Source organism: Mesoplodon bidens, assembly GCF_964165515.1.
Source record: "Mesoplodon bidens genome assembly, chromosome: 4".
Taxonomy (NCBI): Eukaryota; Metazoa; Chordata; class Mammalia; order Artiodactyla; family Ziphiidae; genus Mesoplodon; species Mesoplodon bidens.
Genome location: NC_138160.1, coordinates 25,831,908 through 25,858,318, shown reverse-complemented (window position 1 = coordinate 25,858,318; position 26,411 = coordinate 25,831,908).

The following is a 26,411-nucleotide window of genomic DNA, read 5'->3' as shown; positions in this document are numbered from 1 at the left end:
AATGTATCAAACTTTAACATATATAACCTCCAATGGGGAGACATAAAAACTCCTCTCTTTTAGGGAATTTTCAGTGCAAGTTATAGCTACACAGTAATGAGTTTGATTTTTATTTTTCCAGGTGAAGGGAAGTGTATGTTTGTGATATTTCCCTATATGGTACCTAAAAATTGAGGCAGGACTTCTAAGTTTCAGTTTCTCCTAATCACTGTGGAAAGATTCAAGATCTAAATACATATGATCCCTGAACTCTGAAGTCAGCTGTCTCTGCAGCTTCTGTCAACCTTAGATATTATGATCTTTGCCCTTACCAGGTGCCCTATTCCGAAGGTCCACTTCTGTGGGTGTGCCTCTCATCACACCCGGGGATGTTCTCCCACATCCCTGGGGGTATTGCTGGAGAATAAGTGTTATCTACCCAAACACTGAGAGGACCTATAGACCGCAATCTCCTGGAACATCTGAAGACTCCCCCTTCCCTCTGCTTTAGGGGGATCATCCCTTCATAGGCACTGGTCACTCTTTCTAGAATAAATAATTCTCCAACAAACAAAGTGATTAAAGTTCAAATTACTTACAATTTAAAAAAAGAAATCCATCTGCAGTAAAACCAGGAACCCCGTCTCAGTCTCCATTCTGAGCAGCTTCCCTCTTATGCAGATAACTCTTCCAGCAATCTGGCCTCCTAGATTACTGGATGCCCGGCTACAACATTTATCTATGATTTACTTCAGTATCCTGTGCTTTGAATGCACATTATACTTGCAGGAATGAGGAGGAAAACACTTTCTTAATCATTTGTCTACCACGTGTTACCCCTTTGCATTCTCTTTTTCCTAGTTTTACAAGCCTAACTGATGAGGGCCAAGATATGTGAAGACTCCTTCAGTTGGATTGCATTAGAATTTCATGATGTGTACATATGCCCAAACTTTCTTAGGAAATTCTAAACCTTTCTATGGCCACCCAACATTCTCATGCTCAGCACCAATTTGTTCATTACATTTTAAAAAAATGACCTGCCACCCAAGAAGGCATTCCTTGACCTCACCTTACCCCTGCACTCATCCGATTCTTGCATACATCAATTTATTAGCATATTTTCCTATTTTATTTTTTCCTCCTTTTTCCGTGTTATACCCCAATTTATTTTCTTTAATTTTATACATGATACCCTTCCTGTTTTTCCCTCCTCTTGCCTTTCTCCATTCATTATTCTTGACTTCTTTTATACTTTCAATCTTTTAAAAAATAGTTTATTTCCAGATTTTTGCCCAATTAGATATTATTTAGTTCTGTTAAATGTATATCTCCGAATGCTCAATACATGTAAATTAACTTTCCACACACTGTAGGATATCTGAGCAGCACATATTAGTTTTAAAAAATCTTCCTTTGATCTGGCTTCCACATTAAAGAGACCTTACAGATTTCATTTTTTCCCTACATCTCCAAATATCTTCAAATACTCACACTGTGTCCAGTTCTTCCTCCTAAAACTATTTAACTCATTATTCTTTGGCTTTAGGCCCTACCTATCACCAAGAGAATCTATATTGAAGGTCAATAATGACCTCCTTCTTAAAAAAACTAACTTTTTAGATATCATTTTACTTTATATTTTGGATATCACTTTAAATTATATTTCTACTGCAAATGACACTGTAGAACAAAGGTTATATTTAATATTATTTTTTTTCTCTATTTCTGTGAAAGTGCACATTCTTGAATCTGCTTTTCCTGCACTTACCACTCCTCAGTTTCTCTACAGTTTTCTTTTTTTCACAATTCCCTCTGATACATTTTCTCTAAGGCCTCTATTTGTGTACTGATTCCTTCATCCTATCCTAAGGGTTTTCTCTGGATTTTATCAACTTCCTCATGAGGCTTTAGATATAACCTTTATATATGTTTAGACATCTTTCCAATTTGGATTATTTGCCTGTGTTCCTAATTTGCAATATGACTGTCCGTAGAGTATCTTCAGTGAGTCTGCTTTAATCTGCCCTGCCACTCAATATGCCCCAATCTGAGCTCATTATTTTCACAGAAATATACCCCACTCATATTTACCATCTATATTAATGATATTATTACAGCCTCTCTGGTAGAAATCATTTGTCCCCATGACAAACACCTTCTGTATACAACAAAGATCTGATATGGTTACACTTGAAATTATTTCATTTCAAAAGAAATGTAAACACCCCCCCCTTTTTTTTTAACAGATCAAAGTCATATAATTTTAGAGCTAAGGAACTTTAGAGATTATTAATTTCTCCATTGTTTAGATAAGTTTATATGAGAACCCTGAAGCTTTGCTGGGGGAAAAAATTGTCTCCAAGTTAGTTAATTGCTAAGCTAGTTTTAAACCAAGTTTCCCTTACTCCCATTCTGATGATTCTAATGTTTTTTCTGCCATAGTTTGTGAACTTGCTTCCTACTGCCATAGTTTGTGAACTTGCTTCCTATCTTCCTAAGGATCCTCTAATAGATCTTTTACTCCATCCCCATTGCTTGATTTATTAGACATTTATTTGACGCCTCTCAAATGTCATGCAGTGAAGTATCCTTATTATATTGCATATAAAACAATGTTTTTATCTGTAGAAGAAAAATAATAACTCCTCAATTTTTAAAAATAAAATTCTAATTCCTTGGAAAGGTGCTCTATGACCTGGTCACAATCTTTTCCCGTTTCACTTCCTAGTACTTTTCCCAGGTGCTCTACACTCCAGTTTCAGATAATCTGTTCTTTAGTGACACCATGAAATCTCACAACTCAATGTCTTTTCTTACACCTCTTGTTCCCTCAGGGTCAAATGCCTTTCTTCTGATCCTGCAAGGCAGTTTCCCTTCTTTCTTCAAAGTGAAGCGTGGACACCATTATAGCAAGGTGGTTAAAACCTCATGCTTTGGAATCACACAGTTCTGGGTTTGAATTCTGACCCCGATACCAGCAATGTGACCTTAAATTAGTACCATAACAATGTTATGAGTGAGAGTTCAATTATTGGTAAATGGCCTTACTATTATTTACCTCACCAGAGTAGTATAAAGATTAGGCAAGATAAAGCATATAAAGATCTAGCATTGCTATTGCTATTAGGAGTAGAATTGGTAATATAGGAAGAATAAAGGAAAAAATAAAAGGAGGGTTAGTGGAGAAGTTGGTATTCTTAGTGTATTTGACCCATTACCCTCTTTAGAATTCATCTTTCCTTTTTTGTATTCCTAGTGCTTTTTATTTATTTATCTTTTTAAAAACATGTCCAGCCTTTATTACAGTTCTTTTTAAAAAAATTCTTATTGAAATATGGTTGATTTAAAATGTTGTGTTAGTTTCTGCTGTACAGCAAAGTGAATCAGTCATACATATACATATATCCACTCTTTTTTAGATTCTTTTCTCATGTAGGTCATTACAGAGTATTGAGAAGAATTCCTTGTGCTATACAGTTATATCTCTTTTTTTTGTAGCCTATTCAAGTATTTCTTACAGATTTTAACAGGGCATATGTGTCGCAACTGTTTTATCATCAGTAACTTAAATTCAAGGAGAGTATTTTATTCAAATTTGAATCTTATTCAGTATCTAGTATATCATCTTGTATAGAGTAGGCTCTTAGGAAATACTGAAATAATTAACACTAGGTGGCTCAGATAAAAGGTTATAGGAATTTATGGGCTGCCTTAGGAAGAGAAGGATCATACCACAGGATCAGTCTCTCAGTTTACAAATGCAGGATGCTTTCTATTCTGCATCAAAACCTCTGTTGCTAGATATTAGAGGAAAATCAAGCTGACCGCATAACAAGAAATGGATGGCACAACCTCCTCTCTGTTATTGGTTTGTGGTTGTTAGGCAACACTTTTCTTAGATTTCTCAACTGAGTGAAGATAAAAATATTGACTTATGCCAGTTAAATCCACAAAGACTAATGCTTTAAGCACAAATATGGACAATTAAAGCCCCCATATGCACTAATTTGAGTGAATAAGCTTGCTTTTGCTGGAATTAACAATTGGTGGTAACTCTAGAGGCAGGTTGTGCTTACTTCATGCATTTATATCTGAATTTCAGGCATATGTAATGTGCATTTTAATATGTGAAAGTGGTATGTGGTCTTGACATTAATACCCTTGTGCTTTTATTTAATAAAATTGGTTCTTAGAAAATATATTTGAGATATATCTTCAAAATTTATTACCCTTAAAATGTGGATTGACTGATAATTATAAAAGAATATTGTGTGGGTTTTACCGTCTACAATCTCTTCAGTTTTAGTATGTGCATCTTAAGGTTTCAAGTAGAAAAGAAGAATTTATATTCAAGAAAAAATTTATCCTAAGTTAAAATCTTTTGAGTATCAAATAGGAGATATTTGGGGGATACCTTGATGTTTTAAAATTATATCTATTTTGTCAATGGAGATGTTTGGCTTCATTGTAAAGTAGTCAAATTTGGTTAGCAGAATTCATTTAACTTAACCTTTTTTTACATAATTTGTTTATATGTGATTAGAGTACCTATTTTCTTCATCAAGTTCAAGTTACCTCGGAAACATCCTTGATGGTAAATTTATCTTCAACAATATAACATAGTGATCTTAGATTTTAATTTATTTATTATGGTTTGACAAGTATTTTCACATTTATTATATCATTCTAGCACTAAAACAATACTGTGAATGAATCTTCCCTTTAAATAAGTGGAGAACCCAAGGCCCCCAGTAGTTAAGTGATTTGACCAAAGCTAAATAACTAGTAAGTAAGCTATATAAATAGCAAAGCTTAGATTTGAAGTATGATTTTATAACTTAAACTATTTGTTCATTCAGCCTTTCATTTGTTCAGCAATTTTTTTTTTATGATCCAAGAACTACTTTAAGCATTGAGAATATATGAAGGAAAAAACATAGATGAGATAGATACTCTAGTGGCATTTACATGCTACCAAGGGAGGAAAGGTAATAAATACCTTCATATAGAAAATAGTTCCATAAGTATAATAAAACTGAGTAATGTGAGGGTGACATATGGAGAGTAGGGTTATTGTTGTATAAGAGAGTTCCAAAATACCTCTTTGATCTGAGAGACCATTAATGAAAAAAAAAGCCATCTACACTAAGACCTAGAAGAAGGAAGAATTTATTTTATTTTTTCATAAGTATAAATGTTCTATATGCTAATTGCATATTTCTCTTATTGTTTTTTCTTTGGGTACAGTCTAATATGAAGGTAGATGTAGTATTCACACATACATGGTCTAGGAAATGAGCAAATATATGAGATATTTTCTCAATCATGTGGTGAAATATGCTAACAGATTAGGGTTTAAAATTATTCTTTCAGAATCTCTGATAGAACTTTGCTGTATTTTAGAGATGCTAATAAAATTAAAATAAATTCGAATGAAAAAATTTCAAAAATGCTTGGAATTAAAATTATTTGCCTTTCAATGTAGAATTATATGAGAATACATCCAATAAGACTTTGGTGCTTTTTCCAAAGCTTTTTCCAATTTCCCCTAATATTCAAATAATATTAGAAAAGTTGTTAAATCACAGAATTATGGAACATAGTTTTAGAATCAATCTCAGAGGTCATCTAGTCCAAATCCCTGCAAGGTGAAGATACATATTTATTTTAACAAATCCAATCAAGTTGCTTTCCAACAAAAGACCTTGATGATTTCTCATAATCCTTAGCATAAAGCTTGATGTCATTAATGTGGCTAATAAAGCCATGCATGGGAAGTGATTCTAAGTGACTCTCTCTTAATCCCATAGACAGGCCCCTTATATGATAACTAGGTTAGAAAGTTCTGTTTTCTAAGGCTACAGGGATTGTCTGCTTTCTTTGCAATAATCATTAAACTTAAAATACACCCCCCCACACCACCCTACACACACACTTTTTAAGTTAGTGAGAAAACAATGGCTAAACTTTGAACAACAACAAAAAAACCTTTTCTCTAAGTCTCAAATTCCTTATTTGAAAAATGAAGTTTCATTAATTTTTTTCCTTTTTCCTTATTCAGGCAAATATTCTTTTCCTTTCATCTACTTTATGTTAAACATTATGAAATGATTACAGTACCACAGTGAACAACTTAGTTGGGATTTCTTCTCTCAAAAATCTTACATTCTATTTACACTCTCATTAGGGAGATAGATAATACCTATAGAAAGGAAAGAATGAATTAAACAAGTTGTTATTAAGGAAATAAATAGCTTTATGAAATAGAAAAAAGCAGGCAGATGTTAAAGGCTGAGTTGAGGAGATGTTTAATTGATGTTAAGAGCCAGGGGAAGAATGTTACCAAGTAAAAGGAACAAGAGGAAAGTTCCCATGTGCTTTTTTTTTTTTTTTTTTTTTTTAAGTTTATTTATTTATTTTTTTAATTAGTTTCTGCTTTATAACAAAGTGAATCAGTCATACATATACATCTGTTCCCACATCCCTTCCCTCATGCATCTCCCTCCCTCCCACCCTCCCCATCCCACCCCTCCAGGCGGTCACAAAGCACCGAGCTGATCTCCCTGTGCTCTGCGGCTGCTTCCCACTAGCTATCTACCTTACGTTTGGTAGTGTATATATGTCCATGCCTCTCTTTTGCTTTGTCACAGCTTACCCTTCCCCCTCCCCATATCCTCAGGTCCATTCTCAAGTAGGTCTGTGTCTTTATTCCCGTTTTACCCCTAGGTTCTTCATGACATTTTTTTTTTAAATTCCGTATATATGTGTTAGCATACGGTATTTGTCTTTCTCTTTCTGACTAACTTCACTCTGTATGACAGACTCTAGGTCTATCCACCTCATTACAAATAGCTCAGTTTCGTTTCTTTTTATGGCTGAGTAATATTCCATTGTATATATGTGCCACATCTTCTTTATCCATTCATCCGATGATGGACACTTAGGTTGTTTCCAGCTCCGGGCTATTGTGAATAGAGCTGCAATGAACATTTTGGTACATGTCTCTTTTTGAATTATGGTTTTCTCAGGGTATATGCCCAGTAGTGGGATTGCTGGGTCATATGGTAGTCCATGTGCTTTTTGAGAAGTGCTTTTTGAGAAGTAGTAAAAAGCCAGTGTGTTCGGAAGTTAGTGACAAAAGGCTATGTCATCAGTCATCAGATGAGGCTGGAGATGTTGGGAGAGCTCAGGTCAAGCATGAGGAGGTTTTAAGTTTAATTCTAAGAAAAAGCAAATCATCAGAGGTTTTTAGGCAAACGAGTTCCACTCCATTTATATTTTTAAAGTGATTACTCAGATTGTGAGTAATTGATTAGGAAGCAAGAATGGAACTGGAAAGATCAGTTCAATGGTTATTGCATTGTTTCTGAGGATAGTGTGGAGGAAGGTGATGGCAGTTGATAGGAGATGTTGGTAGATTTGGGAAACATTTTGGAGGTAAAATCAACAGAAATTGATACATAATATAAAGAAAAGGAACTTAACAAATATGAAACCCCTTACTTCTGATTTTAATAAATAGATGAATGGTGGTATTAATCATAAGAAAATACATTTGCAGATTTTGGTAAACATATATTAAGGAAGGTCTTTTAAGCCTGATAAGAAGAGACAAAAAAAATTTTTTTTAAATGTAAGTACATAGCATAGTTTAAAAATTATATTTAAAATACCTTTTACATTCACTAATAGTGAATGTTTTTTAAATTAAAGAAAATCTACAAAATAGTAAATAAAAAGAATATCAACACTTATGGAAAATAAAGATTAGTGTGTACTTTGGAAAGAAATTTCACATTTAAAATAAGAAAAATAAGCCAACCCTCCAGTAAAGTAGTGGATGGTCATCATAGGCAATTATTTTTTAAAAAAGAAATATATGTGACAGATATATTCTGCCTCATTGGAGTTCAAGACAATGAAATTTTTACCAATAAAACTGTCAGAACAAAATTAAAAAAAAATCATTTGAGGCAAGAGAATGAGGGAAACAGTTATTCTAATTCACTTCAGGAGGAAGAGTAAGTTTGATGTAACCATTTGCAGGAAAAAAATATCAATACATAGCAACAGTGTTTAAAATAACTTCCTTTGACACAAAGATTTCTATGCTAGTACATTAAAAATAAATAAGCACGTGTACAAACGTTACTTATATAATTGTGATATTGTCTATAATAAAACCTTAGAAAGAACTCACTGTTCAGTTGTAGAAGATTGGTCAAGTAAATTATTGTAAATGCATTTTTGGAGAATACCTGTTGACATGTAAAGTCCACAGTATATTGTTATATGAACATACACATTAAAAATACCTTATACACACAATATTATGTTTTATATGAAAATGAAATATAGATAAGGAGATGATGGATGAGATGGATTGACAAACAGATGATAAACAGATAGTGTTAAAAAACAAGACCATAGGACCAAAACGTGGTCATTTATTTTAAGCTCCACATCACCAAACTGAGATTTAACTTAATTACAGCTTGGCTCTCCCAGAAATGGCATCTTAAACCAGTCCATCAGGAGTCACCTGATCAGTACTAGTTATGTAATCTGTCTGATATACACCTGCCATCCTCTAAAGGAAAGTAACTTTGCAGTAACTAATCTGCTTTTCTGCCTCGTGTAAATTCCTTTGTTCCTGCTCCCTTCTGGCGTTGAAAGTCTTTCATTTTGTACGGGTTTTTGGAGCTCCTTTCTATCTGCTAGATTGGATGCTGCCAGATTCAAATCAATTTTTGCTCAGATAAATTCTTAATGTTTTAATATGCCTCAGTTTATTTTTAACAATAGACAGGTGATAGATGATAGATAGATAGATAGATAGATAGACCCACAAGTAGATAATAAGCAGATAGATAGAGAAGCAGAGCCCAGTGAGGGAAAGAGAAATAAGTGTAGACAATTCAAAGAGGTAATTTATTACAGAAAAGTGTCTACCAAGTAGTAGAAGAATAGAAGAAAAGAAGGGAGAAAGATGGAGTGGACCAGGGTAGGGTCTGGAAAGGCAGACAGGAAGAAAGGATGACTCACAGTGATGAGAAAATGCCAGTGCTCCTGTGACGGGGTCTGCAGAGTTGCATCTATAGCTGTAACGTTGGAGATGTTATTATGGGAGGTTATGGATCCACTGAAGAGGTGCTGTTTCAGTCAAAGCTAGAACCATCAGAAAGGCTAGATGCCAACTCCCTACTTCTTTGACACCCACGTTGTGGTGTCAGTAAACTCCGATATTGGAGGCAGTTGTCTCATGTCAGAACCGGAAGAAAGTATCCCCTTTCTTCCTTTCACCCTTTGACCTACTGCCAGTGCTTCTTATTGTCAGGAGTTAGTAGGAAGCCACTGGCCAGGAAACAGAGTAGAATATATAGGGCAGATATGGTACTAAAGGACAACAGGTAAATAACAGACAGACAGAAGGAAGGATATAAGGTGGGGAGGAGAGATGTAGGGAGAGAAGGAAGGAAGGAAGGAAAGAAGAAAGGAAGGAAATAAGAAAGAGAAAAAAGGAAAAAAATAAAGCTGTAAGACATATACATCAAGAGTATCAAGTGATTAGCTTTGGAGCCTCATGAAAGGGTGTTTTTTAATATTTTTTTCAATGACAACATATTTTTGTTTTATAAAGAAAAAAGAAATATATAGAATTTAAAATAGATCACTAAGTTCTCTGTGAGGTGACATAGCTTGCAGTTCTGGCTTTGTTATATATATATACATATATACATATACATATATACACACACACACACACACACATATATATATATATATATATATATATATATATATACACATACATATATATATATGTCTTTATCCAGTCATTTATCTGAGTTCATTAAATCATCTTTCTATGTTTTCTTACAGCTTACTGAGTTTCCTTAAAACAACTATTTTGAATTATTTAAGGAACAAATTGCATATCTCCATTTCCTTGGGATCAGTTACTGAAAATTATTGTCTTCCTTTGGTGGTGTCATGTTTCCTTGGTTTTTCATGTTCCTTGAAATCTTTCATTGCTATCTTCACATTTGAATAAGCAGTCACCTCCTCCAGTCTTTACTGACTGGTTTGGGAGAGAAATACCTCAGTCAGCCCTACTAGGGATCCTGAAGCATTCTCAGACCTTTTCTAGGGCTAGCCCTGCTCCATACTTCTTGTTCCCTCTTGGGGGAAATTCTTGGAGGGATTGTATGCTGCTGTTCTCCCAGCCGCTCTCTGACCGACCCCCAGTCATGTAGCAGCACACCTCAGTATTCTGGACAGGGCAAGGATGCAATGGGCCTCTTTAGCAGTATCACCCACAATGGGAGAAGCCAGGGGCTCACTCACAGGCTCTCACTTTTTCCCTATGGGAGAAACCGCTGGCCAAAAAGGTCTGTCTTGTCACTGAGCTTCTCACCTTGGAGGAGGGTTGCCATGGGTAAAGTGAAACTGTTCCTCTGACCCTCGATCTCTGATTTTCTTTCCCAGTGTTGAGCTGGATCTCCTCTGCTGAACTCTCAGATTTCCACAAAGGCACTCCCATCCTGTGATTGTCTAAATTGGTGATTTTGTGGGGAAGACGGTAGAAAAACTCCTATTCTGCCATTCTGCTGATGTCATGCCTCAGTGCTATTTTGTTTTAGATTACACTTCTTAATATCTCTGAATTGTAGTTTGTAGTTATAACTAAAGCTAACAAAATTTTAAGTAGCATGAGAGCTGAACAGATGCCAAGAACTCTTTTTTTTTTGGCAGCTTGAACAATTTAGGGGTCAAAAAGAAATGGAGAAATTGCCTATGGAAGAAAAGCATATTATGTTAGGAAACAGAGACAAATCAATGACTATATTTCTTTGACATATCATAATTGGAAAGAAATCCATGGGGGAAAATGGAGAAAAGTTGAAATTAATTGAAAAAACGTGTTTACCTTTCTCCTTTAATAACTTAAAAAAATTGATAATTCCAAAGTCACTTTTAAAAAAAAAATCCAGTCTCTTTTTCTTGTTTGGTTATTGTCCTTTTAAAAATAGGACATATTATTCAAAATAATTTTATTTAGCTGAGTCTATTTGTGTTAATCCTTGTCAGTTTCAGTCCTGTATTCATCACAAATGTGGTTAAGAAAACAAGACATCATCTCTTTCCACACTGCTTCAATATCAATACCATTTTTAATTATAAAGGCATATTGGCTATTTCAAATTCTATTTATTTCTTAAGTGCTATACAGATAGCATTTCCTCAGGCTTTTTATGGAGTAAACAATAATTATGTGGTTAATAAATAATGCCATAAATGAAATATGTTATCCTAATTTTACAGTAAAGAGATTGAGGTTTGCAGAGGTTAAATCACTTCCCCAGTTTAATTCAGTTGGGAAGTGAAGTTTAGTTCAGTGGGCAAAGGTTTGCAGGCAATTACTTCCCTTTCAGAGTTCAAACTTCCACATTGTTGTGGTAACCATAGTGACACATATACTTTATGTTAGATATTTAAGATTCATTTTTACTTTTTTGTAATTCAACAGTTATATAAATTAGCAGACTCTTGTGGTTTTGAAATCATATTAATAATACATAGAACATGGGGACAGTATAGATGCTTATTGTCTATATTGTATGGCAGATACAAGCAAGTATTAATTTTCTTTTAGTTGACATTGTTACATTTATCTAAAATATACGTGTTTATATATAGAGGTCAATATGTAATGAAATTTGGATTAAGAGAGTGGGTATGGATGTATTTATTATTGTTGATTCTAGTTTTATTTTCTTTAATGTTATAGATAGAATAACACAAAAGTAACAAGCATGCTGATTTTATGTCTAAAAACATTAAAAAATATAGTATTACATATTCAGCTTAGGGATAAGAAAAGAAAAGAAGAGGGAATGAGAGAGACAGAGACAGATTCAGATAATTTTATTTTTGTTCTAGCCAAAAAGGGGAAAAAAATCAATGTTCTAAGTTATTCCTTCTTTTTCCATTGCACTCACATATATTTGGTATTCTGGTAGATACTGCTGCATTTTATTTTGGCATATGGCAGCATGGAAGGGAATTTATTCTGTTTTTACATTGTCTGGTCATATTCAACTAAACTCAAGGCAAATCTCCTTTGAGCTATTTTGTCGCTTTGTTACTGCTTTCTACCTGAAGTTTCCACGGCCCACTGCTTGATGGTCAAAGACAATAACCCTGATCTGGAGCCAGAAGACATTCTTATTGCTCACATGGACCTCTGAACAGGAAGCATCTTTCTCTATGTGGGTTCTTAGAAATCTAGTCCCAACAACTGCAACCTACTGACTGCGTAGTGAATTTACACTGAATGCTGACATACTGGGAAATATAACTAGATCTCAGAGGCAATATCTGCAGACCTATAAGAGAAACACATGAGGTTGAAATTCACAGTGCTCACACTCATCCACAGCTCTGGGCATTTATAAGACCCATAGTTCATAATGCTTAACGATACAATCTTGAGAGCTTAGTGTCAGTACTGATAGACAAGAGAGTCCATGTTGATAACAGCAGTGTGGGAATAGAGAATAAAATCTCTCATTTAATCATCTCTTTTTGGATGATTACAATGGTTCTTTGGAGGCAAATGATATCATATTTATGCATTCCCGAATGATTTTAAACTAAACTTTGACTTTTCTCTATATTTAGTGAGTGCATAGAAGAATAATTGAAAATGATGGTCTTTATTTTCATTGAGAAAAGTGCATACAAAATTATTTATTTTCCCATGAATGTGAAGTTGTCTAATAAGCTCCAGCTATACATAGCATGGAACACACCTTTTCTTTATATATGAGTCATTCTCTCTCTCAAGGAAAAATTGGATTGGATTATTTAATTTTGTATTGGTTTAGTCCAGTACTAATAAGCTGAGAACATCTGACTTATTGAGAACCACCATAATTATGTGTAAGCACAGGAATATTCTTTTAAGGAGTCTGCTGCTCAGCATAGACACATTCAGAAACTGGAAATTAGGTACTTGACAAAATTAGAGTTCACACCTTTCTGCAGGCTGGTACTCATTTTTAGGGCTAGCAATGAAGAAAAAGTTTTAGAACATTATTCTATACCTACAGACCACTCTAGGATTATTTGATAATATTTATATATTAACCACATTGTTTTAGTTCTCTGTTTATGGGCTCTTGTCTTTTTGTTTTATATTTCTTAGTAGTTCTCAACCCTACTTGTTTCCACAATGTATGTGGAAGATATTTACAGTAAGATGATACTTATTCTGAACGCCTTTTATTTCTCTTAGGGCAGATGTGATAGGCCATGAGGAGGTCCATTCATGGCTCCATTACTGCATTTGAGGCTATTAATATGGACATGTCCTGCTGTGTTTCTTAATAGCAACTTTCACAGCAAGTCAACACGTTTGTGGAAAACTTGACTCACAGAAACTTTGTAAATATTACTAATTAAGGGAAATTTGCTTATAGATCTTGGTGTGACTTAAGATAAATAAGTGCCAGAAATTATGTTTTTTCCTATCATTTTTTTTAAGAAAGAGAGAGAAAGAAAGAAAGAAGGAAAGAAAGAAAGAAAGAAAGAATAGAAGGAAGGAGGGAAGGAAGGAAGCAAGGAAGGGAGGAAGGAAGAAAGATTAAATGTGGGGTGAGGACTGGTAGCTAGGACTATAAAATGGCAAATGATAAAGGTTACTGTTACACTGAATAGCATGAACTAAAGGAGCATATCAATTCAGTTGAGTTCAGTTAATGTGTTTTGACAGATTTAATATTTCAGGTCAATGTATTGGACCATAAGATCTGAGTATCCATCTAAAAGTTGTAAGGCAGCCAAAAGTTATATCAACTTTGGTGGTGTTATTTCATTGTCATATGAGCAGAACAATTACAGGGCTACAAAGATAAATTACAAAGAATTCTTATATTAAACACTTCTCTGGGGCATGTACTTTTGATTTGTGTGATATGGTTTCTTTTCTCAGGAATCCTACAAAGTGTTCCCAATTAGCTTGATAGAAAGTGATGCTAATCTACTCCAACAAGTCTCACCTAGTAGTGACTGGGATGACTTGGAGTCTTGAGTATAGTGTTGACATGGACATCAATAAATCAGGTGTGACAAATTTTTGTCACATTCCCAAACAGATATAATAAAATGGGGCCCGGCATTTATCATGTATCTATTTGAATCACCATCTCACTAAGAAGTTTCCATATGCTTTGTTACTTAATTTATATATGATTCTGATTAAGTTTAAATTAATTGACACAATTGTCTCCCAAGTGCTGAGCATAATATCTGATGCATGAAAAAGAACAAATATTTATCTATGAATTTCTATTGGTCTTAGAATGTGTCAAAAGTACAATCTGCAAGAGAAGAAATTGAAACTCAGAGAGTCTAAGTGACTTTTCCCAGGGTATAATGTGAATGCAACTGTTTATGGTTATAATTTTAAATAAATGTACTAGATAATTCTCTCTAATTAGTCACTTTTATGTGGTGTTCTTGTGAAATTGTGGGAAAAATATTATGTATTTTATTTTTAGAATGTGAAAAACTCCATTTTTTAAATTATTTTCCTTTTGTGGATAACATGATATTAGGATTCTTTTTTTGTTTTTAATCTTTTTATGGATAGACTCTCTGGTCCAGAGATTTATAATGAAGATGTATTTACATTATTGTGGCCATCTATCAAGCAGTGGTTCATGGGATGCTTATCAAATAGTGCAAGCATGGTTAAAATACGACTTGTTTTCTATCATGCAGCACATTGTCAGAATCATCTGGAAAAATAAATTCAGAATCTAAAAATTTGGTTAGAAGAGAGCATTACAGTACATGACAGACTGGCACTTTGGTTCAAGCAGGAGATTGACCTATAGATTTTGCTCAAAACCTTAATGCACAATGCTGCAGGCAGAGAGAAGCATTACATTATCAAGATGGATAGGCAGGGAGTACTTATCTTCCTTGGTCCTACTTTCTTCAAGATAAATGAAGTAGTGGAGAGACAAAAAGAACAGTGGGCATTGAGCAGTTCTAGGAATTGGATTAGTCAGCTTTGAGGTAACAGAACATACAGGCAGGCTTCTTAAACTCCTTTTTTTCCCCTTTGTACCTGAAAATACAATCTATGCTAAATATATTATTATTGTTTTTCCTTACAGCATAAATAATTTATCAGTTTTTTTAACATACTCATCTGTCCATCACTATTCAGTTAATATTTGGTCAGTTCTCCCTTCCAACCTAACTAGTTAATAATCTTTAAAAAATTGTTTTACTATCAGGAAGAGTCAGTTCTTACTTGGGCACTATTCAGTGGTCAGTAAATTCTACCCAGATTTAGGGTTATTTTGAGGTTACCTCAGTAAATATAATATTAACACATCTATATATTACCTAAGTTGTTGAATTAACCATATACACATGAATAACTTATGTCAAAGTGGTTAAATATAAATCACTATCTACTAGAGACCAGATCTGTTGTATTTCTTCAACACACACTTTGGTCTTTTCTATCAGTTCTCCATTGTCACAACAATGTTGAATATCAAAGCATTCTGAACTGAGTGGCTTAAAAAAACTGATTGAAATTCTTGCTCATCAGTCTCTGGCTAATCTGGACTTTTCTTCTGGTCTCATTTGGGCTCATTCATATATTAGCAGTCAGCTAGAGGTCAGGTAGGTGACTTTAGCAACCTGATTGGGCTTTCTTACCTGGTGTGGGATAAGTTGAGTGTCAGCTGGTCATGTATTGCCTCAGCTTTGCTAGTCACTGTCTTTCATCATCCAGCAGACTAGCCCAGGTGTTTTCTTATGGTGAAAGCAAGAGTTCAAGAGAAAGAGAGTGGAAGTGTACAAGGCTTCTTGAGGCCAATCTGAGGAACTGTCACACTGTCACTTCTGCCATGTTCTATTGGCCAAAACAATTTACAAAACATACCCAGATTCAAGGGAGCAGAAATAGACTCCACCTCTTGAAGGGAGAAGCAGCTAAGTCACATTGAAAAAGCATAGATTCAGAGAGAAGTGGAGAATATGGGGAAATTTGTAATCAATCTGCCATATTGACACCTTTTCTCATTTGGCCATTTGACCATTTAAGAATGGTAAGAGTGGGCATCTTTATCTTATTTCACTTCTCCAAAATAAAGATATTAATGTTTCACCAACAGGAAAATTTTGAAACAGCTTTAAAAAAATAACCTTTATCACATTAAGAACATTTCTTTTTATTCCTAATTTGTGAAGGGTTTTTGTCATGAACATTTATGGAGTTTACCAAATAGGTGATTTTTCCACATCTATTTTATTTATGATATGGTTTTCCTTTCTTCTTTATGTTGAATTAAGTACACTGTTAAAATTATTGAATATTAAATCACTTTCACCCTCTGCATTAATATTCTATTGCTGCCACAGACTTAGCAGCTTAAACAATACAAATTATTATCTTGCACTTCTATAGGTCAAAAGTCTATTACATGTCTCAGTATGCTAAAATAAAGGTATTGGCAGGGTTGTATTTTATTCTGAATGCTTTAGGGGAAGGTTTGTTTCCTCCCCTGGAGAGGATAGGTTTCCTTGATAATTCAGGTTGTTGGCAAAATTCAGTGCCTTGTGGTTATAGAACCTATTTTCCCATTTTCTTACAAATTATCTAGTGGTGGTGATTCCCAGCTTCTAGAGACCACACACATTATTTGGCTCCTGGCTCCTTTTCTTCATTTTCAAGGCCATTAACCACAAGTCACGTTCTCTCACATCACATGTCTCTGACGCAGCCAAGGATAGTTCTCTGCTCTAAAGGATCTATGTGATTAGATTTGGTGACACCCAGATAATGCAGGAAAATTTCTTCATCTCAAAATCCCTAACCATAATCTTATCTACAAAGTCCTTTTTACCATATTAAGGTAACATTATTCACGGAATCACAGTTTCTGTGATTATATCTCCTACTATTGACCCTGATCCTTTTACCTCCCTCTTATAAGGACCCTGGTGATTACATTGGTTCTACATGGGTAATCGAAAATAATCTCCTGAATCTACAAAATCTTTTGATTAATCACATCTGCAAAATCCTTTTTACCACATAAGGTAACACATTCACAGGTTCTAGGGATTAGAGTGTGAATATCTTTGGGAAGTCATTATTCTGTCTAATACATCTTCCTAGAACAAACTCATTTGTTCATAATGCATTAACTGTTTTGCTAAAATATTTTGTTTGGGCTTTTGCATCTGTGTTTTATGAGAGACACTGGTGTAAATTGTCTTTCTTGTAATGTCTTTTCTGTCTTGTTATCAATGTAAACAGATCTCATAAAAGAAATTGGTGGAAGTCTTTCTCTTTTTCTGTGCTCTGCAAGAGTTTTTTGTGAAATGTGTATAATTTCTTTTCTAAATGTTTAGTAGAATTCAAACATTTCATAGTAATTCATATGATCGTTTTAAAGTGCAAATCTAATTTAATTGAAAAAATACCAACATTCATTTAAAAAAAATTTTTGTCAGTTTTAATAAATTGTGCTTTTCTGGGGGTTTAATCTAAATATTTAAATTAGTTGAAATTTGATTTTTCAAACAGTTCTCTTATTTTTATAGTTTTGGTAATATCTCCTTTATCATTCTTTATATTGGTTATTTGTGTCTTTTTCTTCTTTAATTTTGTCCAATATCCAAATCATTTATTTTTATCATTTTGGAGAAGATTTTCTGATATAAATCCTTTGAAATTCTTAAGACTTCCTTTGCAGCTAAATGTATGATTAATTTTGCTAATTTCCCTATTCCCATTAAAAGATTATTTTGCTGTTTGGGGGTGTGATACTCTCTATATACCAATTAGTGCCAAGTTTTCTATTCATGCTGTTCACTTCTTCTAACTACTCACTGACTTTTGGTATTCTTATCCTATCATTTACTGTAAAATATATGTTGAAACACTTCTTTCTGATTATGGATTTGTCTATTTAAACTTTTATTTCTGTTAATTTTCCCTTTATATAATTTGACATTACCTAAATTAAAATCATTTGATCTTCCTAGAGGATTGCCACTTTTATCATTAGACATGTTCCTCTTTAACTCTAATTATGTTGCTCACCACCCCCCCAACCATTTATATTTAGAAAATGTAAAAATCTAGGGAACACTCATGTAAACAATTAAAGCAATTCAGTATTTTATTTCCTGTACTAAACTCATGCTCATAGATTGATACACTAAAACATATTTTAACTAATAACACCTTTGTACCATTTATTTTAATTATTAATCCATTTTCCTCTTTGTATCTCTTACAGATATTTAGCTGTTGGAAACTAAAGAGACAACAATCTGATTTTCAGGTTAAGTTCATACAGGTGAAAAATAGCATAAGACATATGGACATCCAAATTCTTTTGCATTGTTAAAAAAATCCATCATATTGCTGATAATCACATACCTGATAGAGCATTAAGTCTCTCCTTAAATTGGATCCCTCCTGGTCCCTGATCTTATTTACATCCTCCATGCCGCTAACACTTTTGTTCCCTTCCTTCCTTCCTTCTTTCTTTCCTTCCTTCCTTCCTTCCTTCCTTCCTTCCTTCCTTCCTTCCTTCCTTCCTTCCTTCCTTCCTTCTTTCCTGAGGCTAGAGTGTTAGGTAAATGTAAGAGAAGGTTTGTTGTTTCTTGTATTTGAAACTGGGTGTGAGTGATAACTAGTAGGATTAAGAGATGCTAACTGCTAAATGATTGAGATATTTATACTTTGATAATTTCTATTAAAAGAAAGTTTGTTTTTTAGAGTAATGCTGGCTGACTTTGATTCTGCCTCTCAGATTTCAAATAAGACATTTCTCTTTTTACTTATGACCCCCATTCACCCATTTATCCCACCCCCAAACTCTCACCTCTGACAACTACCAATGTGTTCTCTGTATCTATGAACTTTTTTCTGTTTGTTTTAGATTCCACATGTAAGAGAAATTATATCATATTTGTCTCACTCTGTGTGACTTATTTCACTCAGCATAATGTCTTCAAGGTCCATCTTTATTGTCACAAATGGCAAGATTTCATTCTTTTTTTTATGGCTGAAAAATAGTCTATTGTGTGTGTTAGATATATATATATGTGTGTGTGTGTGTGTGTGTGTGTGTGTATTTCCATATTGTGTCTATTGTAAATAATGAACATGGGATGGGAGTGCTTATATTTTTTTGAGTGAAAGTGTTCATTTTCTTCTCATTTTTTTCCACCAGAAGTGGAAAGCTAGATCACATGGTAGTTCTATTCTTATTTTTTTGAGGAAACTTCACAATATTTTCCATTGTGGCTACACCAATTTACATTCCCACCAGCTGCATACAAGTGTTCCCTTTTCTCCACATTCTCGCTAACACTTATTATCTCTTGTCTTTTTGATAACAGCCATTCTTATAGGTATGAGGTGATATCTCATTGTAGTTTTGATTTGCATCTCCCTGATGATTAATGGTGTTGAGGATCTTTTCACGTACCTGTTGGCCAATTGTATGTCTTTGGAAAAATGTTTATTCAGATTTTCTGCCCATTTTTATTTACTTTTTGTTTTTTTGCTGTAGGGTTGTATGGGTTCTTTATATATTTTGGATATTAGCTTCTTATAAGATATATGATTTGCCAATATTTTCTCCCATTCAGTTGGTTGCCTTTTCATTTTGTTGATGGTTTCTTTTGCTATACAGAAGCATTTTAGTATGATGTAGTCCCACTTATTTATTTTTGCTTTTGTTGCTTTTGCTTTTGGTGTCAGATTAAAAAAATCATCCCCAAGACCTATGTGTAGGAGATTACCACCTATGTTTTCTTCTAGGAGTTTTATGGTTTCAGGTCTTAATTTCAAGTCTTTAATTCATTTTGAGTTAATTTTAGTGTATCGTGTAAGACAGGGGTAGTTTCACTCCCTTGCATATGGCCATCCAGCTTTCTTAACACCATTTATGGAAGAGATTCTCCTTTCCCTGTTGTATATTCTTGTCACCTTTGTCATAAATTAATTCATCCTATATGTGTGAGTTTATTTCTAGGCTGTCTATTCTGTTCCATTGATCTATATGTTTTTATGCCAATACCATGTTGTTTTAATTACTATAGCTTTGTAGTCTAGTTTGAAATCAGAGTGCATGATACCTCCAGCTTTGGAGGTAATCTTCATTCTCAAGATTGCTTTGGCTATTCAGAGTTTTTTATGCTTTCATACAAATTTTAACATTATTTGTTCTATTTCTTTGCAAAATCTCACTGGAATTTTGAGAATAATGCTTCTTAATGCCTAATATTTTGTCTGATATTACTATAGGTAATGTAGGTTGAATGTCCAGTTTTAAGTGAGGAGGTTTTCTATAGAAACTTGAATATGTATGTAATGGAAATAATAAAAATTGGTTACTTTCTGCAGATATCCTCTTCAGAACAAATTTACTTTACTTGCTGTGTATTATACCTAGCATATGAGCAGATTCTTAGATATTATTCCACAGAATAGGAAAAAACAGAAAATGAGCTACTGTTCAAGTGAGGACAAATCACATGATCTCAGAGAATTGAGCAGACAGGGAAAAGGGAAACTGAGGAAAATATTGCTAACATCATTTGTTTTTGTCTAAGAAATTTTTAGGTGAACATAATATGGTTTAACTACACGTGTTTTCTTCTTTTCTCTGTTATATCCTACTTTAAGCACTAGTACGTATTTTGGCTTATTATAAAAGGTTTTTAGACTCATATACTATTACTTTAAAAAAGGAAACACTCAAATGAATAAACTTACTAGAACCTAGTTTCATGAAAACACGTCAAAATCTGTTTCACTATTAATCTCAATTTCCCTTGCCTGATGCCAATTGGCAAGAGCTAAAAAAAATAAAATAAAACTACTGACATGAAATCGGTGAAAGAAAAAGGACCTCTTATGTTGTTATTCATGCTTTTTAGATAGTGATAGGTCAGGCATATAAAAGAAAATGATGAAAAAGTAATTATTAAGGTAGATATTTCACCATATAAGTTACTTATTTTTATAAGTAATGGAGCAAAATATAAAATTAATGTGAGCTTCAAATGCTCTTTTAACTAAATTATAAGTAATATCTACTTAAGATTGTTATATGGCATATGTCATATATTACATCATAGGGTTGATAGCTCATAAGTTTTTGGAACATTATATTCCTATAACAGGAAAATATTTTATGTCTATTTTAAAAATACTTTGTCCCTTTGACAGTTACCCATATTCCAAACTGAGGCAGAGGTTTGAACTAAAGTTTTGACTCAGAATGATAAATATATTCACAGTTTACATATTTTATTGATCTTTAGGAGCAACAGATAAACATTTTACAACTGGCAAAATGAGAAAGTTTAAATGGACACCAAAACTTCTGTTTCAATTTATTGCTGTCCTCATTCTCCTATAATTCTTAATTTGATTGACAAATCCATATTTGAAAAGGAATATACATATTTAATTTTAAACCCTATTATTTTAAGTGAAAAACAATATTTGCAAAGAAAGTCTTTATCCTGTAGACATAAAGAATTTTTTTTCCAAGTAGACATGACAACCAGGAAGCGAAAATATATAATAACTCTGAAATCTTTTATGTTTCAATATTCAAGCTCAAAGAGTTTCTTCTTTCTCCACTCTAAATAAAGCAGAGATAGTTAATAAAGCAGAGACATTCACTGACAACATAGTAATTTCATATCTGTTTTTCCTCTCTGCAACTGGGAGGTGGTGTTTAGGTAGAAGAAACATATTCTTCACCCGACAAGATATAAGCACTTATTAGCCTTGTTCCATGTCTTTTACTGAGATCTACTTAGAAAGATACTTTACTGTGTGTGCTGTTAAATTCCATGTGGCTGACTAAGTAACAGAAAAGACAGAAGCTGAGGGCCACAGAGGTTTTCAGTTGTCGGCATGATAAGCTAGTGCTTTATCATCAGAAACTAAAGAGTACTTAAATGATACTGGCTGCAATTGTGGTCATAATTTATTGGCCTCAAGTGACTCTGTGTGTATCTGCTCCTACCTTCCTAATCTCAGTTTCTGTTTTGCCAGAGTCTGCGTTATAAAACTTCGGTGATCCTCCTGCATGTAACCTTTATTCTCTAACATCAGAAGAATAAAAAGAATGCATGGATTGAAATATAAGAAAAACAAATACAGGGGAAAAAAGTTAAAGAGTTAATACAAATAATATGATACTAAAAAGGCTGTGGACAGATGATAATCCCAATGGAAAATTGGAAGTTAGTAGACCTGAAGCACGATTATAGAGCTGATGCTCTCAAACAAGAATTCACTTTTGGTTTGCAACATGAATGAGTTAAAAGGGGTCATCTGAAAATGATTTATTTATTTATAAAGTGCATTCTCTAAAAGGAAGTGATTTTGAAAGCCATATCTACTAGGTCAGGAAAAGTTTAATAGATTTAAATTGTTTAAAAACAAGTTTTTAAAACAATATTTTTTAACCTCCTAAGACAACAGCAATTTGAAAGAACTGATTTTTGACAGTGAGCCAAGTCCTTTTGGCCCCTGTCCTAAAGCTGCCAGTGTAGAAGGAAACTTCTGAAAAACAAAAAGGAAGGAAACAGAGAGAAAAATATCTCTTCTATGGCCAGTCTTCCTATGATCACTCTGCTCCACTGTATTTGTTCCTATCCAAAACTCAATGAGGAAACCTAAAGTATTGACTTTTTCCTCTTCCTTTTAAATTTATGCCATAAGAAAGAAAAAAAGGTAATTATGTGAAGAGATCGATTAATGTTAACTTGACCATAGTAATAATGTATGTATCTGTATATCAAAACATCATATTTTATACCTAAATATATATAATTTTATTTAAAAAAACAAAATATGAAAACAACCCAAATGACCATCAGTGGATGGATAGATACACAAACTGTGATGCATTCATACAACAGAGTATTATTCAGTTATAAAAGGAATGAAGCATTGATACATGCTTCAACGTGGATAAACCTCAAAAACATCAGGCTAAATGAAAGAAGCCCAGCAAAGAAGCCCACATACTGTATGATTCCACTTGTATGAAAAATTCAGACGAGGTAAATGAACAGAGACAAGCAGCAGTTTAGTGGTTGTCAGGAGCTGGGGGAGTGGGGAAAGGGGAGTGACTGCATAAGGGGTACAGGGTTTCTGTTTGGGGTGGTGAAAGTGTTCTGGCACTAGATAGCGGTGGTGGGTGAAACAGTGAATGACTGCTAATGAAATGTAAAATTAAATTTTTAACTTAAAAAGATGCCACAGAATACAATGATCAAGAAGATAGAATTGAGGTTGATAATTTCATTGAGAACGTGGTTAAAATATGGAGTTAAGTGCAGGGCATAAGTGAATGTGCTGTGAAAGAAATAGTCATGATCGCTCCCAGGTATGACGCACTCCCTGATAGAGCTTCTTATTCTAAGACACAGAAACAGAGGGTCTGAAGACATAGGTCAGGTTCTCCTAGGGACAGATAGAAGATGGAGACTTACAGACAAGCGGAGTTATTAGAGGCATGCTTACAACAACAATACCTATAATGGAGTGAGGGAAGCTGGACTGACCAGAGCAAGAAGGAAGAACCAAGACAGACTTTGGCTGAGGTGGCTTTCCGAGAAGTCCCAACTTGAGGCAAAGAGATCAGGCCTTTCTTCTATTGTTTCTGCTAGTCATTGGAAGCGAGATATTCCCAAGGAGAAACTGAGGCAGCTCCCTTTGACAGATGCCTATTTCTGGGGAATATCTGGGCTGTGAGGCATTCATTAGCAGCAGTTTCACTTCTGATTGTTTTTCCTTGATTTGTTTGTTGTACAGATTGAGCTAGAATACCCTTATTAGGTTCCCATCTAAATTCTCCCTAGAGTCTCATGCTCTATTAAGCCTCTCCATAGTTCTGTGCTGATCAGACCTCACTAGCTTCCACTCCAAGTTTGCCTTTCATTATCATAATTCCACATAGGTTTTTTCTTATCAATGAGATCTGCACCTAGCTTCTATTATTTGGGACTCCATCATCACTAGTGCTAGCAGAGAGCCCAGTTCCATAATAGCATCTCACCAAAACCCTGGCCAGAAAACAATCTAGCTACCACTGAGCTTCTCAACGATTATTGGTGTGCATCTCTCCAGCCCATTTTTTTTCTTACTGAACTGTAGTTAACTTAGAATATTGGGTTGCTTTCAGGTATACAGCAAAGTGATTCAGCCATATATATATATATTTTTTCAGATTATTTCCCATTATAGGTTATTACAACATATTGAATATAGTTCCCTGTGCTATACAGGGAAACCTTATTGCCTATTTTATGTAAACTAGTTTGTACCTGTTAATCTCATACTCCTAATTTACCCCTCCCTCCCCTCTCCCTTTCCGCTTTGGTAAACATAACTTTATTTTCTATGTTTGTGAGACTGTTTCTGTTTTATAAATAAGTTCATTTGTATGATTTTTTCGATTCCAAATATAAGTGAAATCATATGTATTTGTCTTCCTCTGTCTGACTTACTTCACTTAGTATGATGATCTCTAGGCCCATCCATGTTGCTGCAACTGGCAATATTTCATTCTTTATTTTTTAACATCTTTATTGGACTATAATTGCTATACAATGGTGTATTAGTTTCTGCTTTATAACAAAGTGAATCAGCTATACATATACCCCAATATCTCTTCCCTATTGCGTCTCCCTCCCTCCCACCCTCCCTATCCCACCTCTCTAGGTGGTCACAAAGCACCGAGCTGACCTCCCTGTGCTATGCGGCTGCTTCCCACTAGCTATCTGTTTTACATTTGGTAGTGTATATATGTCCATGCCACTCTCTCACTAAGTCCCAGCATACCCTTCCCCCTCCCAATGTCCTCAAGTCCATTCTCCATAGGTTTGCGTCTTTATTATCATCTTGCCCCTAGGCTCTTCTGCCCACTTTCTTTTCTTTTCCTTTTTTTTTTTTGATTCCATATATATGTGTTAGAATATGGTATTTGTTTTTCTCTTTCTGGCTTACTTCACTCTGTATGACAGACTCTAGGTCCATCCACCTCAATACAAATATGTCAATTTCATTTCTTTTTCATGGCTGAGTAATATTCCATTGTATATAAGTGCCACATCTTCTTTATCCATTCATCTATTGATGGACACTTAGATTGCTTCCATCTCCTGGCTATTGTAAATAGGGCTGCAATGAACATTGTGGTACATAATTCTTTTTGAAGTATGGTTTTCTCAGGGTATATGCCCAGTAGTGGGATTGATGGGTCATATGGTAGTTTTATTTTTAGTTTTTTAAGGAACCTCCATACTGTTCTCCATAGTGGCTGTATCAATTTACATTCCCACCAACAGTGTATGAGGGTTCCATTTTCTCCACACCCTCTCCAGCATTTAATGTTTGTAGATTTTTTGATGATGGCCATTCTGACCGGAGTGAGATGATATTGCATTGTAGTTTTGATTTTCATTGCTCTAATGATTAATGATGTTGAGCATTCTTTCATGTGTTTATTGGCAATCTGTATATCTTCTTTGGAGAAATGTCTATTTAGGTCTTCTGCCCATTTTTGGATTGGGTTGTTTGCTTTTTTGATATTGAGCTGCATGAGCTGCTTGTAAATTTTGGAGATTAATCCTTTGTCCGTTGCTTCAGTTACAATTATTTTCTCCCACTCTGAGGGTTGTATTTTCATCTTGTTTATGGTTTCCTTTGCTGTGCAAAAGTGTTGAAGTTTCATTAGGTCCCATTTGTTTATTTTTGTTTTTATTTCCATTTCTCTAGGAGGTGGGTCAAAAAGGATCTTGCTGTGATTTATGTCATAGAGTGTTCTGCCTATGTTTTCCTCTAAGAATTTGATAGTGTCTGGCCTTACATTTAGGTATTTAATCCATTTTGAGTTTATTTTTGTGTATGATGATAGGGAGTGTTGTAATTTCATTCTTTTACATATAGCTGTCTAATTTTCCCAGCACCACTTACTGAGAAGTCTGTCTTTTCTCCACTGTATATTCTTGCCTCCTTTATCAAATATAAGGTGACCATATGTGCGTGGGTTTCTCTCTGGGCTTTCTATCCTGTTCCATTGAACTATATTTCTGTTTCTGTGCCAGTAACATGCTGTCTTCATTACTGTAGCTTTGTAGTATAGTCTGAAGTCAGGGAGCCTGATCCCACCAATTCCATTTTTCTATCTCAAGATTGCTTTGGCTATTCAGGATCTTTTGTGTTTCCATACAAATTGTGAAATTTTTTGTTCTAGTTCTGTGAAAACTGCCAGTGGTAGTTTGATAGGGATTGAATTGAACCTATAGATTGCTTTGGGTAGTAGAGTCATTTTCACAAGGTTGAT